This window comes from Adiantum capillus-veneris, chromosome 24 (genome assembly GCF_014529385.1).
Source record: "Adiantum capillus-veneris isolate H3 chromosome 24, ASM1452938v2, whole genome shotgun sequence".
NCBI lineage: Eukaryota > Viridiplantae > Streptophyta > Polypodiopsida > Polypodiales > Pteridaceae > Adiantum > Adiantum capillus-veneris.
The window spans coordinates 79,177,621-79,202,985 of NC_140954.1; the positions used below are offsets into that span (position 1 = coordinate 79,177,621).

Sequence of the window (25,365 nt, forward strand, 5' to 3'; positions counted from 1 at the left end):
AAGGCGATTGCACTGGATCAGGGTCAGATGGCTACACCATATTCCTGAAGAATCCCCTGATCGGAATAGACGGCTCGGAAGGTTGCCGATTGGAAGCTGTCATACTTTCTAGTGGTGGAGGAGGAGGAGGTATCACCTGGGGCATTAGAAGGGGTAACATGTAATTTAAAAACCGTTGAAAACTTTGCAGCATTGGGATATTTTTTTGTGGATGTCGCAAAGCTCGTCGAGGAGAAACTGCAAGTATTCTGTTGAATCCATGAATGCGATGTCTTGGGTTCTTTATGGCTTATGCCCTGTAAGACAGAGCGGTGAAGAGGGAGTGCGCTCGATGCGCAATGGAGTAAGAGTGGCAGTGACTAATAAGTCGGGGGTCGGGACACGAAGATGCTTTAGGGAAATTTTGGAAGGACCGGTTTCCTCTAATGGCTCTTTAATAGAACCGGTATGCTTTTAGAAAAGCACACGCTTGAAGCTATGATACCATTGTAATAGGATGGGCATCACGTGCCAATGAAAAAGAACAGACTGAGCACTTTTAACACTTCAAATAACACTGAACTAAAAGAGGGAGAGAGAGTGCACTACACACGAGACGCGGGGCTGCAGAGTTTCACCCTGAGAGAGCACTGGTCCCAAACCTTGGCGTCCCTTTCGATATTTCTTCATATTGCTTGAACTCGATACAATGCCGATACTTGCGCTGTGCACCTTCACCCGGAAGAGTGTCAGAGACTGAGCCCTTTGCACATATTTAAAGGCCCTTGGCCTATGAAAAGCATCTACATGAAAATCTTGAAACTCAAAATCATTTGGCCCAAAAGCTTGCGTTGAAAATCAGCCAACGTAAATCACAGAAATTCGTACAGGCTGCCACGTGAGCACAGTCAAAGTGTTTCCACAGGGGATTGCTATGTATGGTGGCAATCAGCCAAAGATGCCAAGATGGGGTGGCAGGGACTGCGGGCACTTGATTGCACTAGGAAAAATGTTGCTGCCATGAAAAAGCTATGGCCTATTGGCATACGTTTAGAAGTGTAGTGGGAGGGAAGCAACAAGATTAGTGTACAATGCCTATGCTTGGAAAGCATGAACATCGATGTGTGTCACTCAACACCAAATGTCGGTGCAGGTGTCATATGAATGAGCGGACAACAAGAAAATCATGTCATTCTCCAAGAGTGAAAACACCTTAACCTATGACCAGGTTTGTAAGGTGTGATTCATGTAAGTGAATCGTTAAACTCATTAGTTGTCCATCCATTTCCATTGCATGATGCTATTTATAAATTACAAATTTTCTTATGCCAACCAAATTTTCCTTCATTGTGTAGGTCTAGCATTTCAAATATTGACTTTTAAAAGTCATTCATGGATTTATTTGTAGCCGCGGCCCGCTTTTATTATATCTAATGATTAAGGTCCAATCATACATTACGGAGTGAATCAAGATGGACTTGTTAAGATCCAAAACAAACCAAACACTGACACTTCACTAGCACATGCACCTTATTTTCATCCCGACATATCATTTCCACTATCAGTAAAGGCTTCAGTATGGCTGAGTCTACCCTTGATCTCTGGAGTCATGATAGAAACTCAGTACATTGAGCTTTGGGCTGATGTATGCTCATGTGTGTGTGTGTGTGTGTGTGTCTTGTATTTGGGAGCATATGTTAGTACCCCTAGTTTTACACCCACTATTGGGCATTGACGATGTTAGTATGCATGATGAATATTTAGTCAATACTATGCATGATGAAGCTGATGGTTATATTGTCTTGTGTGTGACTACCATGATCTATACCTTGCACTTTCCTTTAAGGGTGAATCTAGGCTTATCTTGGATTCATCTAGGTATATGTAGTTGCATACACTGATTAACGTGTAAATTATTAATATACTTTTAAGTAATATTTCTTTTATGTACATAGTTTTAGCTTAAATAAATGTGAGTTCAAAATCGTGTTGTAATTTTTTTGAATGATAGGGTAATACTATATCTCATAATCATGTCATTTAAAATCCCAAAAAAGGATTGAGATGAGTTTACATAAAAACTTGACCAAGTCTCAAGAAAGTCTTATGGGAAAAAAGGAGAATTTTCACATTTAGGTAATTTCAATAATGAGATAATTAATACTAGTTCTTTAATTGGACACTCAAGTGCCTTGAGAGACTTTAGTGTCCCATTTCTCTTCCAAATGTTTGTATAACAATACTTTTAAGGCTTGTTTGTATGTTAGTTAGGTTATGAGATGAGTAAAAAAGAAGAATAGTTTCTACATAAGAACACATACTATATAAAGAAGTTTAAGATAACTTCAAGGTGAAAATTGTAGCAAGATTTGGATTTTTTTGGTTAAAAAATCTTCCTCAAATAAATTAGTGTCTTTATGTTTGTAAACTGTCAAGTAGTAAATAAAAAGAAAAGAAATGTAAAGAGCCAAGGTTCAAGTTTTAGGTGCCAATTTTGAGTTACCAACAAAAACTCGTTATCTACTTGAAAAGAGATAAACAACCTTTTGAAGGTCTTTTCAAACCAAAGACAATGTTTAGTGAAATTTTATGACCAAGAATGATCTTATGAGTCAAGATCAGTATAATACATATTTTTCGGGATTCAAGCTTGTAGAAATCTTGGAGATTAGATCCCCATTTTGTAATTATGTCTTGCAAAAATTCTAGAAAATCGAGAGTTCTTGTCAAGCTACCTTGAAAGAAAGATTATTGACTCTATACTAAAGATTTAAATCTATTTTGGAAGCATTTACAAGAAGAATTTAATGAAGACTTAGTTATGTCTATTCTATAGAGAATGTCGCAATGATGAAAAAAGGTGAATTTCCAATGTACATCATATAAAAATTCCAAGACAATCTTCCCATTCTACGTTGGAACAATATGGATATTATATCTTTCGCTAAAAATGATGTGTATATAGCTTTATTATAACTTTAGTATTTGGTATATATAATTCTATCTTTCCATCTAAAAATATATCGCAAAAAAAGTAACACAATTTTATTTCAATATAAAAATATGGATTAACCACAAACAAGCATTACAACAAAATTTTTATCCATCATATTTTAGGAGAAACTTAAATTGAAAGTCATTGTATGAGTTAAGATAATCACTTGATTTCACAAATATGGTGTCCAAATGTGATTCTCACAAGCTCTAGTGAAACAATAATAAAGATATTTCATTACCAATTAGTAAATATATCATATAAACTAGGCTATAACGGCGTTTTCAATGTGTGTCATCCCCAAAGTTTCTTTATACAATATTTTGAATTTATACAATATGCCAATAGTGAGCATACTATACAAATGACCCAATTATTTAAATGTATTATACATTGCCACATCCCATGTTTTAATATTTCTTGATATCTTGATTGAAAGTTTTTTTTATTATAACCTTTTTTTAAAATCCAAAAAGATTTCTTATCAAAAGCTAGTCTACGTAGTCGGTGTTCATGGACACAAACTATTGTGCTAGCTATCCATAGCCTTATAGTTGACGCACTTCAGAGTAGAATGTTATATATTCTATCTGGTCATTTTTCTTGAAACTAGAAGCATGACTCCACTGTGGAGGTATGTTGTAATAATTATGGGGTCTCTCTCTCTCTCTCTCTCTCTCTCTCTCTCTCTCTCTCTCTCCCCCCCCTCTCTACAACACAAATTTTCTAGCATCACGAACTTTCAAGTGACTGAGCAAACCATGGAGAATGGCTATGATTGCTCTATCTATGAGGAACAATTAACTTCACAAAGGGATTTTCTTGCTTTGGTTCTAGGGTAGTCAAGTCAACATGTAATGCTTCCAAGGAAATTACATCAGTTCAAACATTGCAAAAGGAGCATGTACCTCAGTTGGAGGGATGTTATTGCAATTAGGAAATATGAAGCATAGGCCAAGCATGAGTATTGACAAAGGTGCCACAAAAAATTGGAAATTGAGAGTAACATAGCTCAAGAGAAAGACAGAAACAAAGACGATTCTAGAAGAAAAGAGGAAGAGACAAACTATTGAGGGTGTTTTCCAGAATATATTGAGGGAATTGATTCACTATGGGAAGGATGACAAATTGGGCATGATACAAGGGATTATGAATGATGAGCGCTTCTTGCAATTGACAAAGAAATTACACCCTCTCCCTATGTCCCTTATTTGTGCGCTCAAAAGTTCCTTACAAGATATAAAGACTTCAAGATCTTTAGATGGGACTTTCTTGAGGCGTAGCGCATTGAACATGGTTGTGCATGGGTTGATGCTGATTACAAAGGCTCTTGGTAGTGATCTTACTGTAAATAAAGTGGCAAAGATTCTTAATATTCATCCAAGAGATTTGTATTCAGCATTAGGTAGAGCTGATAGCAATCCTATATCAAGCTATTTCATGTTCAAGTTGTGTAAAAGAAATTAGTATACTTATGGAGGTTTATCTAGAGGTGGAGCATCCAAGTTGACATGTTGGATTGCAAAAATTCATCTAGGTTTCTTGAAATATTGGGCTATATAGCTAGTATTAACATTTAATAAAATAAGCATGTGTTTTCTACTATATGTTACTCATGATTTCTATGGTTCTGGTTACAAACTTGGTTTGTGCGAAAGCTAAAAGAGCAAAATACATGTTGTGTATACCACATGCAACTGATATATTTGAAGGATGCTCTCAATCGTATGCACTCATTTGCTTTGATTTTCATGGCATAACATGTACTTGTGACTGTTAGATATAAAAATCTAATGTTTGTTCTCTTGGATTAAAAGGCTACGGGAATCATGCGTATGTAAAAAGTCTGAGGAGAATTTGTTTCACAAATACATTTGTTTGATGGGAGACTATGGTGAGTGTGACGTGATTAAGATTCAAATTTGTTCTTGAAAGCATGTGGAGAACACGAAGACTATTCCAATGTAGCTCTTTGGAAAAATCCAAGTCCAAACAAAGAATGGGAAAAGAAATTGAAAGGTTTTATCCCTAAAGAAGCTACATTTTCGTGAGATCATAGAGCAGATACACAACCACACTGAACACTTAATCAAGCACAGTTTCACCAAACAATGGTAGGTTGAACACCTGAGGGTTCACCTTTCAAAAATACCTATAGCACGTGCGTTCAAGAGATATTTATAAAACCCCTCTCACTTAACCATGGATTTAAAGACCTCTTTTCCTTCATAATGCTATAACTTATTTTGAGTTTTCTATTTTTAAACCCCTCTTGTACATGTAATTCTGTTAAAAATACTCTCCGCGTGAACTTGTGTGCTACACTTACATATTTTGAGGTGGATCTCTTGGGGCCGAACAATAGAGAGGTTGCTTGACAGGGATATCAATAGTAAATTTTGTTGAGAGCTTCTCATTCAAAGAGAAAAATGAGATACAATCCATGCATTGGAGTACAGATGAATGCACAATTCTGGTTCATATCACATATTAGCATTGCAAGGGTAATGAAATTATTGAGAAGGTCATGCATTTCTATATTTTTGATGATAGGACGCATGATACGCTCTTTGTTCAACATTATTTTTTTCATTGTGACAAGTGGCTTCAAGACCGAGGAGTAAAAGGCATTGTGTGGTTTTAGATGGTGAACATCTGAGTGTAAAGCTGCAAGGCCACTCTACTTTGTCGGTAAGTATCTCCAACTAGTATGTGTGGAGACTTTTGGTCAAGGCATGGTAAGGGTGAGCAGAAGGTGTCGATGTTGTAATGAAGAGGGAATTAACACACGAACAACTCAAGAGTGATGGTGTCATCCTTAGGCAAGATGTAGATGTTGACTAGAACTCTCTCAACTGATGCATCTAGCTCTTGTACATAGTCCACCAAGAAAGGCTCAAATATCTTTAAAAAAAACTTTTGGCTAGTAAAAGCTGGAGATGTGGACAGGTCCAATGCCTAGGGTTGTGAGATGATCCAAGGATCTGGATTACTTTGCAACATATCTAGGTTTTGCCATCCTGATCCTTCTCGGGTGAAGACAAGAAGTTTGTAATGTTTTGCTGATTGTATTAGAGGTCATTGGAGGATTTGCTACAACAGTCATTTTATATACGAAAATGGAAGTATATCTCTTTGAACACAATTTCAAATGTAGCAAAGGAAACTACTGGATGCAAGGGTGAAGATGATCTTGTAATGGTTGAGGGAGAACTAGACATGTTAGGGAATTTCTTATGTGAAGGTAAATATTGACTTTGCTATGAAGGCAGAGGCTAGAAATGAAGAGGGTGTGGATTTTTATCTTTTGCAATGTTTAAAGGCAAAGTAGCTGATAGAGAAATCCATTAAAGATCATTGTAAAAACATATGGACACAAGTTTAAAGAATTGGCCTACAAAATACAAAAATCGTTCAACTTTAGATCTTACAAGATATTCAAAACGTGCTTTGTTTCCGTGGCGTGTTGGACTCGGAAAATTGTGCCATTTATCGATGGCTTCTGCATTTACCTATCCCGGTTGTTGACCTTAATGAAAATTCATAGGATAGCAATACATAACCAGGCCATTGACTACTAGTAGCACTACACATGTAGCCCTCAATTCTCCCTCAGGGGCATGGTTGTGAGTGGGATCACCCTCTCTGGAGTGTTGTTTGCATCATCCTACTAGATTGGGTTCTGTTAAATCTTGTGGTCTTCATCCAAGGAGTCATCATCCTCCTTCACGTCCTTGTTAAACTCTTCCGCTTCCTCCCTTAAGGAGTCTCCCACCTTAGCCTCCTCTTGGCTTTGGCCTCCATCCGTAGGTTTACCCTCCCCCTGTCCCCCATATCCATTGTCATACTCCTGGTGGGCTCGTGGAAAATGGTAGAGGCCCACAACAACATTCTACAACTCCTCGGCCTCATCGGTGCTACAACATCCTTGCGCCATCCTCACTAGCAAGAGCCACTACATTGCATGTGACATGAGTAGCCTCCCAACAATTTTCTCACCATGCTCAAATGCTGCAACACCCACAATTTCATTTGCATTGGTAGCTGTAGCATTCAAAGTGGCCCCAACTTCCTTAGCAATAGGGATAATACACTGGTGAATCTGTTGCAAATGCACTTTCACTTGCGATACCACTTTCAACACTCAAACATCCATGATTTTTTGCCTTATTTTTTGCACATGTAAAATTAATACAAAGATTCATATACATACCATGCTTTGTTTAACAACATCGACATCAAAGAAAGAGACACTTGAGTGAAGATATGCAAAATAAAGTAATCACATTCTCAAAATGATTGCTTTAGATGTGAGCAAATGGGCATTACAATCATTGGGATAGAAGTCAAAGCAAAAAGGTAATAAAGCATTGGGGCTCTTGCTATTACGCTTACGCTTATAACTAGGGAGTGGATTCTTGACAAGGGGATTTCTTCTTCATAAAGAAAGCAAGAGGGGGGTCATCATCATCACTACTGTGGCTTCCCTTTCTAGTGGATGGTGTTCATCATGTCTGCCTCGGAGATGACTAACTTCTTCGGCAGATTGGAGTCCTTTGCACCCATTGGCTCCTCCTTGATTTCAACTTTTTCTTCAATGAGTTGGCCGCACTTGATCTACACCATGCAGGCAGCATCAAGGCCACCACTTTACTTAAGAATCAACAATCTTATATTGAGCACTAGCTTGGGATAATTTTTTTAAAGACATTCGAGGAAAATAAACTAAGTGGTGTCATTACATGATGACTAAAGACATTCCATTGTATCATTGGCATGAATATATCGTTTGCAATGGGGAAAGGCGTTGCCATCTTTGTCGACAAGATTATGGCAGCTGCAGGGAACTCAACCCCTAGCTCTTTCACAACATTCATGGTTTCTAGCATTGATGAATCTTCCATGTTGGACCTCCTATGTACAAGCGTCTCTGGATTAAATGTCTCAACAAACTTACCCTTATCAATAGAATTGTTGTGCAAGCTAACATACAAAAATTATTGGTATTATATGAAAATAAATGCAAGGATGATGTCCATGTTCTTGGACAATGATTACCAGTGAAAGTGGTGTCATAGGGGGATTTAATATTTGAGAGCTTTTATTTTTGAGCTTTTGCAATCGAAACATTATTTTTGAGTTTTCTAAAGCTCATGTTACAGTAACAATATCTTCAAATATTAGTGTGGCATGAGAAAAGTCTACATTAGATTGTGCAGTTTTCAATCACTAAACAATCAAATGTAGCATGCATGCATGACTTTGCTTGTGGGAGTGTATGCTCATGCACATCTCTTATTAGCCTAAAATGTAAGTTGTAAATTTAAAAAAAGCACCGTTTCTTATCAATTTTGATTGAACATCATATTATGAAGAATAACAAACAACATACCTGCCATAGTCCCAAAGTAACCTAGCAAATCAGCTCAAGAAACCTCAAAACCAAACTAGATTCCAAGTAGCAATATGATATGTATATCCCAATAACCCCTCACTAACAATAAAATCCTTTTTTTTTTAATACTAAATTAGCATCTTGTATAGTCCAACATGCCTTCAAAATGCTACCATAGGTGATTGCAACTAGAGAGATTCCATCTCTTTGAATGCATTGAAAGAAGCCCATACCTTCATGGTTGTACCATTGCTGGTCTTATCTTGCAATCAATATGTATCGGTAGATGGCATCCCAGAGACAAATATCATCAAGCAATTTTTGTGCTTTTTGATGTACACCACATTTGGCATTGAAGTAGTTCAAGGCATTGCTAAGCAATAGGTTTCTTTTGAAGAATCCGCAACTCAATCACTTATTTGTGTTTTCTAATGTACACCAAGTTTGGTATACAAGTCATCCATGGCATTGCCAAAGCACTAGGTTTCTTTCCAAAATCCCCTTAGTAAGTATGTCATTCTAAACTCTTATGCCCATGTCAAGATCTTGCGTAATCCCAAATGCATCGAGATGCAAGTATAGGTGATTGCATTTGGAGATACGCCCTTGCTTTGCATCCATTGAAAGCAGCCCATAGCTTCTTGGCAGTACCCTTGTTGGACATATTTCGCAATCATTGTGTGTCAAGAGATTGCATCCAGAGATGGACCTCCTCAAGTACTTTTTTCCCTAAGTAGCATCTAGTTATAAAAATCAGCACAAACGGCGAGTTGTGGGTGGGTGAGGTTTCTGTGAGTGCTTGAGGGCTTTTCTAATGAGGGATCAAATATGGCAGTGTCTGAAGCTTAAGGTACTGAATAGAGTGTAAAAGTGGTTTTTTTACTTTAGGGCACTCATGGCAACGTAAACAACACAAATCAAAGAATGAGATGAGAGATTAGAGAACTAGTAGCTAGTAGAATTTTTCAATGGTTCCAAGGAAAAACAAGTAAAATAAAATAAATAAAAATATGTAATACATATTCAAAGAAGCAATAGAAAAAATACACCTCGTGGTGACACACAACTACTTACAATGTGCCAACTAATGTGTTGAATGTTAACACCTACGAATGGTTTAGACACATCAATAACTAATCTCCTTATGTACATCCATCTCAGAGTAAGGATGCAAGTACTCCGGTGAAACTACTGGAAGGAAAAAAACTTGAGAGCACAACTAATGCAGAAGCTTGATTGCTTTGAGAGGAACACTCACGATAGACCTATCACAGTCTTGAAAGGAGGAGGACAAGAAGGTTTCTTTGATAGGGATGGGAGGAAGTCTCGAGAGGAGAGGAGAAGGTAGAATGGGGTGCAGGGGAGTTCCAACTCCAACTTTAGTAGGGGAGTCTCAGAGCGCATGAGCCAGAGTTACACACAAGCATGCAAAATTCCAGCATGCACTCAACAACTCAAAAAAAAAAGCGGGCCTGTTTAAAAATGATGATGACAACGTTCTTCTTAAAAGTCCCACTTTCTTAGATCATGGACTAGCTATTATAGTTGAATAGACTGCCTTTTTGTCCTTAAAAAGCAATCTCTTTTCCCCACTTCTTAGCTATGGCTATAAGCTTTTATAGCATTAACATGCTTTCATACAATATAAGAAGAGCTCTAGCCACCCAAGGAGACTCCTAAAGCTTAGACCCCTCTAGTCGTATTTCAGAAGGAGAAGGTCGAACAATATAATAATTTTTTTACAAATTGTGAAGCATTTTATGCATACTTATTATAAATAAATTACAAGCTTTGGAGTAGGGGCATTCCTACATCCAAATAACCTCACAATAATAAAAATAAATTGAAGCTTTGGTGTGGGGAGATACCCCTATCTGAAAAAGTCCTCAATAATAAACTATGCTTTGAGTAAAAGTCTTGACCTTTGAGGTAGCGACATTTCTACATCCAAATAAGCTCTCAATAAGCAAGAGAGCTCCTTACATTAAAATAAACATTCAATAAGTAAATTGGTTTTTCTAAGTGAGAATTGTGAGCTTTGGACTAGGGGAATACTCTTACTCCTTAGAGTAGGGAAATATCCCCAGAGTATCCAAATAAGCTCTCAACAAGTAGCTTACATTTTTTAAGTAAAAATTGTGTGTTTTGGAGTGGCGAGTTCACATCCTTATATTACAATAGGCTCACAACAAATAACTTATTTCTGAAGTCAGATTTTGAGCTTTGGGTACGCATTTTGATTCCCTATATCCAAAATTGATAAACTCACAACCAAGAGGATTATCTTCTTCTTAGTCACATTATGAAAGAAACGCGAATACTACATGAGAGTTTATAATCACATATCAAAATAAGCTCACAAGAAGTAGAAAACATCTTTTTAAAGTGAATTTTAAGCTTTCAAGTGGAGAGTCTACCTTGTAAAGATCGAAATAAGCTCATAATAGTTAGGAAAAATGTCACTTCTTTTTCAATCAAAACAACCACCTTTTGATCAAAGTCCAAAATTTTCAAATAATTTGATTATATGGATATTTTACTGTGTCATCGGTATAGATTTATTGTATCGATTGTATAATGCGACACAAGACATCCTAAAATTCTGAATTGTTTATTGAATATATTATTATTGGTTTTTCAATTAAATACTTCAAAGTTTAGAGTTCATTACCTAAAACTTTTATCCATCAGTTCAACTTGACAAAAATAAAAATATTTTATCATAATAAGACCAACTTCCAAAGGCATCAAAAAGTGACAATTTCAACATGAAGTACTACGATTGCATAAATGAGGGAACTAGCTTCCACAACGTAACCTTTACAGTCTTTAAAAATCTTTGACTACATAGTCAAACTAAAGATTTCATGACATTTTGTTTAAGCTATATAGATAGAATGCTTACTTATGGAATCACCAACTTTGAAGATATGAAAATCGTTTCTTAGAATGATTTCAATATTGATACAACAAAAAGAAAACCAATATCGCCTTGCTAGATATATTGGGTATTAGATGCCATGAAACTCAATGAATAATGGCTATATGATAGGGAATCCATGTGAACGATCAAAACTGCATTAGGCTAACAAATCGTGTAGATTTTGTTAATAGATTCTCATAATTAGACGATAACTTGAACACAAATATTCCTATCCCTTAGAAGAAGCATTAAAACATATTAAGAATTCATAGATCTAATCATAAAATACTCTAAACCTTTAAAGATTATTCTGTAAGTGGTTTTAATGCCAATAATAAGAAAAATGGTAAAAATAGCAGAAGTTTTTTGATACATTTTATTTTGAAAAAGCTTTTGAAATCACACAACGAAAGGTGGAATCCATATCCTAGAATATGCCAAGTTTTTGTCTATTTGTCAACTCATAAACAATCTGCATCTCTCATAATAATTAAAGAAACTTTCTTAATTAATAGGACATAAAAGTGTCCATTATCAACCTAGCGTTAACTCAAATTAGCATTGAAGTTCATTGCATTATGAAGTCTCCTAAATTTTGAACAAGTCAATAGCAAGTAGAAGGTAATATACAATGTATGTGTAAATAAAAAATTTGTAAGATTCCAAAAGTCCTTAGTTTTGAATGTGTCTGCATATATATTAGAAAGCATATTGTAGCTATAAAGGATTGAAAGAGAGAGAGAGAGAGAGAGAGAGAGAGAGAGAGAGAGCACTCGTTTTTTCCCAAAAAAAAATTGAGATTATGAAACTCAATAACTATACCAAAAAGCTTTTACTAAAATTTTAAATAGCTCTTTTTCCACCTTGTTTAGCATTACTTTTGGTGTCTTGAGCATTTTTTTCTTAGGTACCTTAAAGTATCTTTTTTTATGAACTTAAATAAAGTGGTACATGAAATCTAGAAAACATATCAAGGAATGATTTTGCAAACTAATAAATTGCTATCCAAAGTACCTATAAAAATTATAATGTATCACTTTTGTACACAGCCTCAATAGTAACTATGCTCATGAAAACCACCTACGCAAAATAGCAATCGATGTTTCACTAAAACTCATGCAATAATCCATGGTAAGCACTTATATACGTATTTGACAGTTTTGAGGTTGTCAAGTGTAAACAAATCCTTGTGACTGGAATTAAATATATATACTCATGGGGGTCAAATATGCATTGTTTACAAATTCAATTAATGACTACATTAAACACTCGATTCATCTAATTTTACGATGTGTAAATTGGGGAATTTATATACATACTTTCATTAGTTTTTCATAGCAATGTTTTTTTTGCATTATAATTTTCTTAAAATGAGCTAAAATTACAAGGTACATGTGAGTTTGAAACCTTGAAAAGTGCTTAGTTGATGCCTATTGGCTTATAGATATATTATAGATCTTAAGGTTTGCCCATAACCTCATCATGTTGATGAAAAAGTCCTTGAAAGACCAAAATTTTCCTCTTTGTTAGCGTTTTCTAAATTTGGGTTTTTTATTATAACAAAAATCTAGTCTCATAAATAAGTTATAAATCTCAACTTCTTGCTATAATAAGTTTTTTCCTGTCTATACTCCTTGAAATCCATGGAAAATCTTATTTTTTTCTATTGCACTCCAAAAATGAACCATCTACAAGTTCCACTTGAAAGGCCTCCAAACTGTGTTGGGTTGGTAAGTGAAGCTTGCTCACTAACGAAGTGCTCACGAAATTTGTAGAGCATCCACTATCCACAAACACATTGATTGGATGTTTACGAAATAAAACCAAGAAGACTGAGAACGTGGTTGGAAATATCAATAGGAGCTGAGGTGCGATTGTGAGCATTAAGCATCAAAGCGCTGACCACTTTGGAAATGCGAATTGCACGAACAGCCTGTTTGCCTTTGTCCATCACACGAGGAGGACATTGATGTGTACATGGCTCCATATTTGAACTTTACCGAATGTTGGAAGGATTGGGCCGCTTCGGGCAGTCGTACCACTTGTGTGAACCACCATAAATTGTGCATAACTCTGTGTGGTTGTGCTGAGAGGTGGAGGGAGCTGATGACGAGGCTGATTGCCCTGCTAGAATATCTTGTCAATTCACGACGGCCATTGCGGCAGCGATTTGGCCGTGGCTGTCCTCGATTTCGGTTAATGTTATTGGAAGAGGATCCAGTATGTGAAGCTGCTGCTTGTCCAGAGAAGCAGGGCCAAAAAGATTGTTGTCTAGAAAATTGTTGCCCAAAAGATTGAGGAGTCTGTGAGGAGCACTGAGGAGGGTTAAAGTTACTTTTGTGATCCCGCTGTGAGAAGAAACCACTGGTTGAAGACCGATCACCAGAAAACGAGATCCGTGTTGGACGTCAATTGTCTTCAAGCTAGACAATTATATCGTCAAAAATTGCATGAAATAAAGACTATCCGTGTTGGACGTCAATTAGCTAGACAATTATATCGTGTTGGACGTCAATTGTCTAGCCCACGGAAAACAAGGGTTCCAACGAGCCTAAGGGGAAGGACTATGTCCAAAAGTCTCCTAAGGGTAACTCCAACAAATCTAAAGAGAAGGGAGTTTACAAAGGTAAAAAAAAACTCTCTCCTGAAGATCTTGAGCGTTATCGCAAGGATAACCGGTGTTTCAAGTGCGGCGAACAAGGGCATACGTACCGCGCTTGTCCCCAAAAGAACAACCGCCAAGATCCTCCTAGAGCTACCTTGGTTGAAATCCAAGAGGAGGAGACTCACCAAATTCACCACAAAGGATCTCCTCTATGCCATGCTTGGGGAAAGGTAAGAGAACATGATGCTTTTATTCTCTTTGACCCTAGTTCTACTCACAATTTTATATCTATAGAGTTGGCCACCAAGCTAGGCATACAAGCCTAGGAGTTGGGAGATGTCCTACCCGCAGACAATGCTTTCAAGGGGCAAGAAGCTTCAGTCACTCCCTTAATCGGGAAATTGAGGCTTCATGTCCAAAGCTATGTGGACAAAGAGGATTTCTTTATCTCTCCTCTCGAGCATGAGGATGTAATCCTAGGGGCACCATGGTTTGATCGCTTAGTTGCCAATGTTAAATTCCCTGAAAGGAGAATCTCCTTTAAGTTCACGGAAAAAGACATGTATATAGATGCTAAGGAAATGGGTAACACTATCCCCATTGTACATACACCAGCTTTCAACAAGTCAATAAAGAGCTCTATTTCCGTGTACATGATTTTTGTTAAAGATTCTCAAAATGAACCTAATGCTTTAGCAAAAGAAAATAAAAGCAACCAAAAGGAATTAGAGTTATCCAATTTTCTCAAGGGGTTTCAAGATGTTTTTATTGACGACATCCCTTGTGAGCTACCTCCTAAACGAGGTAATGATGACCATGCAATTGAACTTCTTCCAGGAAGTTCACTGCCTAACAAACCTCCTTATAGAGTTTCTCAAGCTCAACAAGAGGAGATTATGCGGCAAGTGCATGAGTTAGTTGAGAAGGGCATGGTTAGGCCTAGCTTATCTCCATTTTGCTCACCTGTGCTTTTAATGCAAAAGAAAGACGGCACATATCGTATGTGTGTCGACTATAGAGCACTACATAGGATCACTATCAAGAATAGGTTTCCCGTTCCATGGGTAGAAGATGTTGGAATTAGGGTTGCAGAGAAACACACACAGCTTGGAGAAGACGAAGGAAGATCAAGGCACACAATAGAGAGTGTGTTACTTAGTGTGCAATGGAAAGATCGATAGCCCTAGAGTGATGGGCATATATACAATGCAGGGGGGAAAAAATGCCCCGGCGGTCCTAGTGTGTTCACACACATCACTACCACATGTATATGGTAACAAATCCCCCCTGGAGTGATGCGGTGAACGAGAGTTGGCACATGAGTAAAGGGAAGTGCCATGACTTGAGGACAGGATCAGTCCACAAAGGGGAGTAAGCCCAAAGCTTTGCGGAAAGCTTCAAGCTTCTCACGAAACAATGCCTTTGTGAAAAGATCTGCAAGGTTGTCCTATGTTGGCACATAAGCCAAGCTGATCTCTCCTGCTGAGAGCCTCTCCTTGACATAGTGGTAATGCACCTCAATGTGCTTTGTGCGAGCATGAAAAACTGGGTTCCTCGCAACTGCCAATGCGCTCTGACTGTCAGTGTAGATAGTGCTGGCAGTGTCCTGTCCAACACCCAAATCAGCCATAAGGCGTCTGAGCCATACACACTTAACCGTAGCTGTGAAGACTGCCCTGTACTCAGCCTCACAAATCAAAGTGGCCACATTAGGTTGCTTCTTGCTCAACCATGATATACATGAACTGCCAAGCATGAAACAAAAACCACTTGTGGACACTCTCGTGTCAAAACAACCAGCCCAATCTGAGTCCGAAAAAGCATGTAAGTCTGGCGGCAATGATCCCCCCTTGGGATAAAACAAGCCAAGATGTAAAGTGCCACTAAGGTAGCGGAAAATCCTCTTGACAGCCTGGCAATGCTTAGACCCTGGGCTATGCATAAATCTGCTGACCTGTGAGACTGCAAACTGAATATTCGGCCTCGTGTTGCATACATAAATGAGGCAACCAACAGCAGTTTGGTAAAGAGTGACATCAGCAGGATCACCAGCATCATGTAGACTCAACTTCAAACCTGTTTCCATGGGAGTGGCAATAGGTTTGCAATCCTCAAGTCCAAACTTATATAGCAATGTCTCTATGTAACTTTTCTCACACAAGTCAATATCACCATCACACTGCTTAAACTGTATACCCAAATAATGATGCAACAGCCCCAAATCTTTCATCTTGAAAGTAGCATTCAAATCAGCCTTAAATTCAGAAATATGTCTCTCATTTGGTCCAGTGATCAGCAAATCATCAACATAAAGAACCACGATGAGAAATACATCACCCTCACGCTTTACATACAATGTGCTTTCTGTTGGACTGTTACGAAAGCCTTGTTTGACCAAATGAGTGTCAGCTTTCTCATACCAAGCACGAGAAGATTGCTTCAACCCATACAAAGCCTTGTTACATTTGCACACTTTGTCCTCTTGTCCTTTTATGACAAAACCGCGAGGCTGCGTTACATAAACTTCCTCAAATATGTCACCATTCAAGAAAGCAGTAACAATGTCTGATTGATGTACATCCTAACCAAAATGAGATGCCAATGCACATAGAAAACGCACAGTAGTCATACGACAAGTGGGAGCAAAAGTCTCTTCATAATCTATGCCTTTTTGCTGTGCATAACCCTTTGCAACAAGTCGAGCCTTATGGCGATCAATCTCACCATCCGGCTTGCGTTTCAACTTGTAAACCCACTTCGTACCAATGGCCTTTTTGCCAGGAGGCAAATCACATAAAGTCCATGTGTCATTTTCTATAAGTGCATCATATTCTAATTGCATGGCAGCCATCCAATTTTCTGAATTCTGTGCTTCATCAAAAGGCAGAGGCTCCTCACCATCATGTAAACTAGACACAGCCAAAGCATAACAATCTGATGCATAAGATGCATGGCGAGAGCCTGGACGACTACGACTAGACAAAGGTGCATCCAATTTACTGTCACGCAAAGTGTGCACCAGCCATTTTGGCATACCTCTAGCCTGCTCATTTTCAGCCCTTTCCTCATCAAGTACATCATGTACATCTGCATCAGTAATAGGCTGATCTAAAACATTTTCAAAAACCCCCATAGGCTGTACATTTTCCTCATTGGAACTTACATTCGTATTTCCACCACTGAAAAGAGGCAACAAAGTGTCATAAATGTCCTGTGAGCTTACATTATTGTCTCTAGTACATGGCAGCAAGGGCTGAATAGAATCTTCCACAAACACTACATCCCAAGAAACCAGAATACGTTTTGTTTGTGGATGATACAATCTGTAACCTTTGCTTTCAGCACTATAACCAACAAAAATACATTTGACAGCCTTATCATCCAATTTTCTGCATTGCACTTGTGGCACCAAAGCATATGCCAAACACACAAAAACAAGCATGTGCTCAATAGAAGGCTTTCTATCATGCCATGCTTCATATGGAGTAATAGACTGCAAAGCTTTCGTAGGACACCTGTTAAGTACATAAGTGGCACACATGATGGACTCAAGCCAAAAAGAATGCGGCAAAGCTTGACTTTTGACCATACATCGTGCCATTTCCGTCGGTGACCTGTTTTTCCTCTCAGCAACACCATTTTGCTGAGGTGTATAAGGCACTGTAGATTGGTGTTTTATCCCACGACTAGCCAGAAATGCATTAAATTCATGAGACATATACTCCCCCCCTCGATCGGAACGGAGGGTGCCCATAGTACATTTCGAGACATTTTCAGCCATAGCCGGAAATTGTTTGAAGCACATAAAAACTTCGGACTTCGCTTTAAGCGGATACCCATGCATGCCTCGAGTAATCATCAATGAAAGTCACGATGTACAGGTATGTGCGCTCCTTGCTGCACTGTCGAAGCAAGGGACTTGCCAATACACCGTGTGCGAGCCACAAACGGCTCCAAGCACACAACAAGCCTAAACTAGCAAGCTCAAGAGAGCAAAGGGTGTGTCACTCACCGCTCTACGCTCGCCTTCGTGATGGATTCCTCGCCGCGATGAAGAAGAAGCTGCAGTCGTGCCGCGCTCAACCGCTTCGCCGCCGTTGTGCCTTCGTAATGCTCGATCGCACACACACTCTCCCTCTCTCTCTCTCTCACACACACACACACAAGAGGGGGTGAAGAAGAAGAAGATAGAGATGGAGATGGAGCAAGAGCACTCTTCTATTGCACAAATGAGAGAATGAGTAAAAATTAGGTTTAGTTGGCTTTTATAGGAGCTCACCCCATTCACACTTGGGCGCCCATGCTTAGCCAACTAACCCTAGCATGTTCGTGTTAGAGTGCGCCTCTCATCGGCGATCACTCTTACCCTTTTCCTATTGGTCCGACAAGCCCGGTACCTGACTCTAAATAATACATAATATGGTTACAGTGTCCGTCGTAGGCGATAGGGTGTCCGTGAGCCACGAGGGTTAACATGCCCCCCTTCCTGATGTAGATTCCGTCCTCGGAAGCTATTGAGCTGAAGCTTGGTATGTCCATGTTGTAGAGCATTTAGATTTGAATCTGCAAGGCAAAGTCACTGTTTTAGCAAGCGGAATTATATTGCCATAAATCATGAGGGGAATGTAAAGTACATGTGGAAATGAGTAATTGCAAGACTTATGAAATGTTAGACTGCCATTAAGGACAAATAAATTGCACTTTGAGTAGATTAATTAATCAAGAGTTTTGAGCTTATGGGTGAGTCTATCAATTAGTTAGCTATGACTAAGGTTAAAACAACTACTCTAGTACTAGCTAAGCTAAGAAGATTATCTAAATGCAAGATTCCCTAATTATGCTTTTCAGCTTTGATTAGCCAACTCGCTCTCACAACTGCAATCAAAAGCTTGAAATGTTAACTGTAAGCTCAATGGAAGTCTTTTAATTTTTCTTTATCTTTTTTTAATACTTTTTCACTTTGGGTCACAATCATGTGACGTGTGTGCTTATTTTGTATGTCCGGGGTTTTTTGCTTCTCAAGGAAAAGCGCCCACACTGGGAACCTCTAGGGCTCTAGTACCATAGACAATACATGTGAGTGAAATACCAATTCAAGCCAGGATTTCTCTTCCAGCATAAGATTTTTCATTTGTGGCACTTATGTTTTTTTTTTTTTTTTTTTTGCTTCCATTTCCTTGGTATTCGCACTAGTGTTTTTTGTTGTTTGAGTGAGCAAGCCTTTCTCTGCCTAAAACATTCCTAAGGTCTCAAATACTCGGATAATTTTATTAGCTAGGCCTAGTGGTCAAGTAAATGAGTTAACCTAAAGTCACGGTCTCCTAATCTCCAGGCTCATCCATAAGATTAAACTGGAGTTCAATCAACTTAAGCAAAGACAAATTTATACATCTATAATGGCAGATAACAATCATAACTATTGCACTCAAACAAAGAATGAAAAATCATTATTAGCAATTACACATATCCACCAACATGAATCATGGAAAGTAGTACACCTGGAGGTATGGTGTGGCTCATTTCGTGAAGCAGATGTCCTCAACCATGTGGATGGAGATCCATATAAGTCCTACCTAACACATCCAAAAACAGGCACTATACCTCTAGGAGGCATGTCAGTGTGAAAAATTAAAACTCCTAAAAAACAAACTCAAAACACAATCTAGACCCCTAACCTACCTATCTGTCACCCCTTTTACAATCAAGGAAAGAGGATATTATATAAACCGGGTGGCCACCCTAAGGCTAGGCCTCTATCCTCATCATCTAGATAAATAAAATCGTTGTCCGTGAGGCCATAGTCTTCCTCGGTCTCTATTAGTTCCTCTTCATCATCCTCTTGTGCAAGCATGCTAATCAAGAACCTCGTGATGCGTGGATACTCATCTTGTGCAAAAGAATAAGCATGTGCCATTGGAGACACATTCGCTACTGGGTAGGGATCACTAGTTAGCCATAGACGTATCAGCCATTCTAACTCCTCAAAATTTCTCTCACATGCAAGGCTCTCTATCAAATCCCATTCGCAAGAAAGTATAGGGTAGCATACGTAGAACACTTGAGGAAAAGACAAAGGGTACCTTTCATCAAAAATAGAAGTGCATGCCTCTGGTGAAGTAGCCATTTCTGACAAGACAGATAGATTTGGTTAGGCCTTTAAAACATAAGAGTTGTTTTTGTGTGTTGCTTGAATTGACACGGTGAATTTGGACTTATATGTAAGATCTGATAGGGTGCTCTCTCATTGCTAGGCGCTCTTGCTCTTTACTATTTTTGTTTTTTTGTGAGTATAAGGCTATATATATACATTCCCTAAGATCGGAGATTGAGAGGTCAGGGAAAAAGGTTGAGAGGGAAACAAATGAATGATGACTGTCAGCAAACACTCCCCCCTTCCTTGGGTAGATGATACCGTTTGAAATGAGCTTGTCACCCTTTGAAACCAATTGTTCCAGTTGGTAATAGGTGAGGATTTTAACCAATAGTTTTCGACCGCCCTATGCGTTTCATCTAGTTGCAAGGGTGGTAAGGTACTCTCCCATGATTTTATTTGCAACGTTGTTGTAGGTGGTGAACTTACCCCGGAAGGTGCAAACTCTTTCGTGCTTGTATGGATATGTACAGTGGTAGGTGGAGGTTGTGTCGAAGCTTCTATTTGCGTATAGGAACTACATGAAGAGCAAGAAGCTTCATTTGATTTCCCTGTTCCTGAGCTAGGTGGAACAAATCGTTCTTTCTTTGGTACCCAAACTAGCTCTAGAACGGGTGTGTAACATTCCATGATTTTTTCCTTTCCGCGATTTTCAATTTGTTTTGGAGCCACAGGATTGGGTTTACATGGGCCAGGTGACAGGTAAGAGTACACTTTACGTTTGGGCACCCAGATTTGATCATTTCCTTCATAGTATCCTTGGGCTTCCAATAGTCGTTTAGGAATCCAACGCAGCGTTTCTTTACATTTCTTGGAGTGAGTGGTACGGTTCTTACTAGGTTTTCGTTTTTTTGCATCAACCATGCTCACTACAGAGGTTTTAGGGACCCACTTGTATGTTTTCTCTGTTATATTAGGATGGTTCTTGTGTGTCTCAAGCTTTCTTTCAACAACATCAGTTGAAGCTCTAGAGAGTTGGGCTATGGGGACGTATGGTTCAACCTCCTGGACATGCAATGTCTTGGGTTTTATTTCCTTGGGCAATATCTCAGGGACTATGGCTTGAGTGGTAGGGCTAAGAGTTGGTTTTTGCGTTGTAACACCCCCAGTCCCCCAATCAATAGTGCATTTGGTGGCTATCATCCACGTGCGGCCTAGGTTTATATTACCCTCCATAGTTCCAGTAGGCATGACCAAAAAGTCTTGAGCTACAACCCCATTGTCATAACTGACAGAAGTGTGCCAGATTCCAAAAACCGTATTTTTTTTCTTGTTGGCACCCTTGACTTGGATAATACTCTCAGATAGAGGTGGCTTCCCTAACTGACACCACACCCCATAGGATAGCAGATTGTATTTAGCACCCGTGTCCAATAAGGTGTTATATAGCACTTTTCCATAGGCATTATTTAACTCAATGGGGTATCGTAGAGGTGTGTCAGAGTCGAACCCATCCTCTTCGATTTCCACGTGGAATGCATTTGTAACCCCAAGGTTAGCCTCTCGTTTTTGTCTTATACGTTGTTGTCGCTCCTTAGCCTCAGCTTGAGCTTGTATCTTGTTTAACTCGTTTTGTGCTTTGGCGGCCTTCTTTTGATGAATGGCCCGTAGTTCTTCTTGGCTTAAAGGATCATAATATCTTTTGAATTTACTCCCATTGAGGAATCCAATGGTTTCAACTCCATCAAGAGTTTCCACACGAAGGGTACCTTGTGGGGTAATTTCACATACTCTATATGGTCCTTTACCAGCATATTTCAACTTTTTCTTCTCTTTACGTACTCCATACATAAGGACTTTATCACCAACTTTGATGTCCTTGTCCTTCACATGGCGATCAAACCACTTCTTTCTCCTATCCTTTTCCACAAGAGCATTTTGCACAGCCAACTGTCTCTCTTCGTCTAGTTTTTTAAGATAAACAAACGCTCGGTTAAGGGGTTACCATTCCATCCTTCTTGCGAAGCTACCCTAAGACTAGGAATGACAAACTCCCAAGGCATAACTGCTTCTTGGCCGTATACCATTTTGAATGGCGTACAATTAATAGCCACTTTATAAGCAGTACGATAAGCCCATAGAGCAGATGTCAACTTCAAATCCCAATCAGTGCGATGAGCTTCTACCGTCTTGGTTAAAATAGAGATTAGAGTCTTGTTGGTGCTCTCGGCTTGTCCATTAGCTTGAGGGTAATAAGGTGTAGACTTATGGTGGGATATCATAAAGGTCGTGGTAAGCTCTCTTATTACCTCATTTATAAAATGGGTACCATTATCACTAACAATTTCAAAAGGGCAACCAAATCTTGTGATAATGTTCTCAAAAAGAAACTTAGCTGTTGTCCTCGCATCAGCTTTTTGTGAAGCCTTAGCTTCAGCCCACTTTGTTACATAGTCCGTAGCAACTAGAATATATCGAGATTGAGTGTTGAGAGCTACGGGACTAATTGGACCTACAAAGTCTAAGCCCCATTTTTCAAATGGTTGGGTTACTTTAATAGGATGTAAGGGCATTCTGTCCTTGCGCTGTGTGGTCTTGTAATGTTGGCACTCATCACACCCTTTTGTAAAAAGTGATGCATCCTTAAATAAAGTTGGCCACCAATAGCCTGATTGCAGCACCTTTCTAGCAGTCAGGTCCCCTGAAAAATGTCCTCCTGCTATGCCCATATGTGCTTCTTGCAAGATATACAAATATTCATCCTCGCGAGCACAACGCCTAAGAATATCGTCCTTGCCTAATCTATACAGGGTTCCGGCAATCAAACAATAGGGTTCACATTCTTTTACTAGCCTTCGAGCGATATCCTTACGAAGTTCCTTGGGTGGAAAACCATTAACTAAAAAGTTAACAATGTTCTCACTCCATTCAGGCAAGTCTCAACTATGAATAGGGAAGTATCGGGCAATTCATCATCAACTCCTGTAGGGGCTTCACCATTGGGTATGCGAGACAAATGATCAGCCATGACGTGCCTTTTACCGGGTCTCACTACAATCGTGAAATCAAACTCCAGAAGAATTAATAACCATCGTGTGATTCTTCCTATGGAGCATGGCTTGTTTACCAGATACAGCAACGCTTGATGATCCACATAAAATACAAACTTGTTTGCCAGAAGGTAGTAGCGAAATTTCTTTACTGCATAAACCATTGCCAAACCTTCTCGCTCTGTAGTGGTGTAGTTCCTTTCAGCATCGTTCAATTGACGGCTTGCAAAGCTAATGGGATAGTCCAATTTATGTTCTTCTGGTTGAGTGAGAACACACCCAATAGCAAAGTTTGATGCATCAATATGCACATGGAAAATGACATCCCAGTTAGGTGTCCTTAAAATCGGAGCACTTGCTAGTGTTTTCTTCAATTGTTCATAGGCCTGGTCACACTCTTCAGTCCATTTAAATTCAATGAGAAGCTTGTACAAAGGACGTGCTATCTCAGCGAAAAATAAAATAAACCGTCGATAATAACCCACGTGTCCCATGAACCTTTGAACTCCCTTGTAATTGGTTGGTGGTGGTAACTCTAGAATCACTTTAATTTTGCTCTCATCGGTTGAGATACCATTCTTGGATACTATATGCCCTAAAATAACTCCATGCTTGACCCAAAATTGGCATTTGAACGGGTTCAATGAGATACGATATAACCTACATTTTTCAAACACCTTCCGCAAACATGATAGATGTTCTTTCCAAGAAGAGTAAACACAAAGGTCGTCTGAGAAAGCTTCACAAAACTCTCTCAAATATTCTTTAAAAGCAGTGTTTATTAATCGTTGGAATGTAGCAGGGGCATTTGTTAAGCCAAAAGCCATCACACGAAATGCAAACACGCCAAATTCTGTGATGAAGGCAGTTTTAGCTTGGTCCTCTAGCGCTATCGTGATTTGGTTGTAGCCTGAGTACCCATCTAGAAAGCTATAAGCTTCCTTGCCTGCAACTCTTTCGAGTACATGTTCGGAATATGGTAGGGGGTAATGGTCTCTTCTAGTAGCTGCATTAACTTTTTTGAGGTCCACGCACACCCTGAGTTTCCCATTCTTTTTTGGCACGATAACTATTGGCGACACCCATTCAGAGTGTTCAATAGGATATATGAACCCACATTTGATAAGCTTTTCTAGTTCTTCTTGAATGATCTTTGCGTACTTAGGATTCATCGGGTAGGGTCTTTGTTGTACGGGCTTCGCAGTGCTAATCATAGGGATTGTATGTTGGACCACAGAAGGCGGAACACCTTTCATATCATGGTATGTCCAAGCGAATACGTCCTTGAATTCCTTGAGAAGCTCTTTGAGGACCGCCTCTTCAACTTCTGTGAGGTCTTGGGTAATAAAAACAGGTTTTGATTCTTCACCGGGGTCAGCTAATTCTATTTCTTTAACTATTGCCGGACCATCATAGATTCCATTATTCCCATCGATAGGTATTCTTTGGGCTTTTGTGTATACAACCTTTGCTTCCCCTGTGGTGTAAGATTTGAAATGTTCTGGTGCAGGATGCAAGTCTGTGGATTCTGGTTGTGCGTTGGTTTGTGCTTCCATTTCTGCTTTCTTGTGTTGTCGAGCTAACTCTTGGTTTTGACGCCTCCTTGCAGTGCGGCTCAACTTTGGCTTGTCTATGATCTCTAATTGGGCTATGTCATGGGGTCGTGGTCTACACCACATAACATTTTGGAGATATTCACCCCAATTGTCTACCAATTTTCGATGAGCATCACATGCTCCTATATAACTGAGCCATTCTGCTGAGGATCTCTTCTTGTTTATCCTAGCACGTACATTGGCTCGATATCGACGCCTCTTAAGGTTTTTCTTTTTCTTATTTGAGACCTGCTTTTGATTTGCATTTAGATCTGGCTCACTAAAGGAGTCCTCGTTGGTGTCCTCTTCACTCTCGGAGGAGCTATCATCGGTTGATGTGCTCGGTCCTTCCGAATGTTTTGACTCTGAACTTGCTCCACTCTCTAATTCATGAGATTCAGAATCCGTTTCACTCTGGGAGTCAGTGTCCAAGTCGTGTTGGTCAAAGTCTTCTATTGAGCTATCGGTGTCACTGTCAGATTGGTCCACAATTGCCTTGCCCTTAGAAGATGCATGTATGGCACTTATCATGTTCAGAGGTGCAATTTGTGGTACCTCTTCCCCCTCTGGTGTGACCCAAGTGGTTCCTCTATTTCCCCAGGTATCTATGGTTGCAGCTAGGTGTACCCAATCCACATTGTCCGACTCAGTCATCCCAGGTAGGATATCCATATAAGGAGAATCTTGGCCAATGTCTGTATCCTTCTTACAAGTGTAACAATATTGTAGTGG

At 39.2% G+C, this 25,365-nt stretch overlaps 1 protein-coding gene across 2 annotated transcripts in view; it reads left to right on the plus strand.

The window, feature by feature from the left end:
• LOC147426633 (uncharacterized) overlaps positions 1 to 25,365 on the plus strand; it is a 101,518-nt gene that overhangs the window by 23,995 nt on the left and 52,158 nt on the right. The gene's annotated exons all lie outside the window — the stretch shown is intronic.